The sequence below is a fragment of the Planococcus citri genome, chromosome 3 (assembly GCF_950023065.1).
Source record: "Planococcus citri chromosome 3, ihPlaCitr1.1, whole genome shotgun sequence".
In the NCBI taxonomy this organism is placed as follows: Eukaryota; Metazoa; Arthropoda; class Insecta; order Hemiptera; family Pseudococcidae; genus Planococcus; species Planococcus citri.
Window position 1 is genome coordinate 49,030,190 of NC_088679.1, and position 2,141 is coordinate 49,032,330.

The 2,141-nt window shown below is 31.5% G+C and overlaps 1 long non-coding RNA gene across 1 annotated transcript; it reads right to left on the reverse strand.

Annotated features, from left to right (window-relative positions):
* Positions 1 to 402: 402 nt before the first annotated feature.
* On the reverse strand, positions 403 to 1,748 carry LOC135838616 (uncharacterized). The gene is made up of 2 exons (XR_010557439.1): positions 692 to 1,748; positions 403 to 567 (listed from the first exon to the last, which is right to left on the reverse strand). It is a non-coding gene; the product is annotated as an uncharacterized LOC135838616 (long non-coding RNA).
* Positions 1,749 to 2,141: the final 393 nt, after the last annotated feature.

Here is a 2,141-nt window from a genome sequence, read left to right on the forward strand (position 1 = left end):
TTCTTCTCTGAATTTTTGATAATTACCCAGCTTTGTTAATAATTTACATTTTACAATTTAAGTTAGCTTTTCCTTGAAAGGAAACGCTTTTAATTTATGAACGTGATTTAAATTGGAATAAAGAAAAAAATTGCGATAAAATGGATTGGGTAGAGAACATTATTGTTCTTGTTTCAAAAATTTCAAAGAAAATATCAATTTTGAAAAAAATCTCTTATGATGGAATGAAAAATAATGTTGAGTTATTTTTTATGATTTTATAATTTTCAAAAATCCCTACCTATCTGACTAAAAAAAATCTTGGAGAAAATTAAAAAATTGGAATTTGAAAACATATTTTTGTGACCTGCAGATATTTCAGTTTACTTATCAAGTCCTTGGCTAGCCACAAAAAATTACTGATTTTTGTGAAACACATTTACATATATTTTTCTCAAAAATTTATAGGTACATCTTAAATTACCTACACCATGTATTCGAATAAAATTGCATACTAAATTGGAAGCTTGCAAATTTTTCAAATACAATCATGATTAATCATCATCCATGACTCACTCCGGGAGGACCCTGAGAAAAAAAGGACGAATTCAAGTTAGAAAACTTGGGTATTTATATGTAATTACCTACTCTACATACATATAATACTTTTGTTTTTTTTTAAACTGTTATCAAATGAAATGGAAAAACTCACCAGTGGAGGATCCGGGCATATCGTGAGTAATGGATTCGCATTTGTATCGTTTTTTTCACGACATACAAACGAAAACGCTCCGACAACGTAATAAACAATCAAAATCAAAACAAAGAACATTAAATTTTTCATGACTTTTTTTTGATTGATATTTTTTAAAAATCTGAAAAGCGGTACTTATTGAAAATTTTGGAAAAATATCAAGCTTGAGGTGAAACTATTCAAGATCAACGCTGATCAAACACTTGACGTTACATAGTAATGTTCTGAACTTGAACTCATTATTTTAAACGATAATCAAATGCACATTGCACGGACAATTTTAGATATAATCAAATAACAGGTGCATTCGTAGATATAGGTATTCATTAGTATAATAATTAATAAACAACTGCGATAAGTGGACTTTGGCCAAAATGCAAATTTTCCACCTCCAAATCTTCTACAAGCGAATTGAAGGTTAGTGAGTTGAAGATGGTCATGTTTATTAATAATCAAAATATTTGCGATCTACCGATCTTCAATTCGCTTGCAGAGGACTAAAAACAGTATTGAATTTCAAAGTCAATGGGTTAGGGAGCTTCAGAATCTTGAATTGTACTTCATATTTACTTCATTGGGAAAATCCTCAAGCTCTGAAATCTTCGTGTTGGTAAGCACAATTTGACCTTGACTTGTTTGAACTCTTTTGATGGGAAAAGAGTACCTACCTATATACCTAACAAAGAGTAGGTAACGCTTTTTGAAGAAAAGTTAAACTCAGAGCCCTACTCTTCTGATTGAAAACTTTGAGAAATGTGTAACTCTTGACTCTTTTTGAAAAAAGTGAACTCTTTTTTTTCGAAATCTGTCCATTCCTTTTTGCAGTACCTACACCTATGAAACATTATTGAAAAATGAGGAAGCCTATACCTATCTCAGCGCCACACCTATACATTCGGTAACCAATTTTTAATAATTTTCCACTCATCACCCATTTATATCGTCGATAAATTAACCTAATCGGCATACTCGAATGGTGGATAGGTAATAGGTATTTATAAATATTTCAACCACGAGGCGGACTCGGTGTAACAAAGTTTATATATTATTTCATTGTAAACAAAATCAACATTCACAAATTGTTCACGTCTATACGCATCATTTACATTTGAGAAACGACTTGTTTTTGTGAATTGCATTCTCTCAATACAATGTCACTGGTATGATTAATCGAAATTTTATTGTTTGTTGCGATCGGCGAGTCGCAAACGGTGACATGTACGGAAAAAATAACACCCAACCGATACGCGAAGCAAAAAGATCATGTAAATGAATTCCGGATAAAAATTACCATTTCGGGTCTTTCTCTCTCTTTTTCGCGGACTCTCATTCCGTAAAATCGTTCATTTACATGAACTGTTGTGTTTGGTAGTGTTTCGGAAAAGGGTTAACATAGCTTTAGTCTATA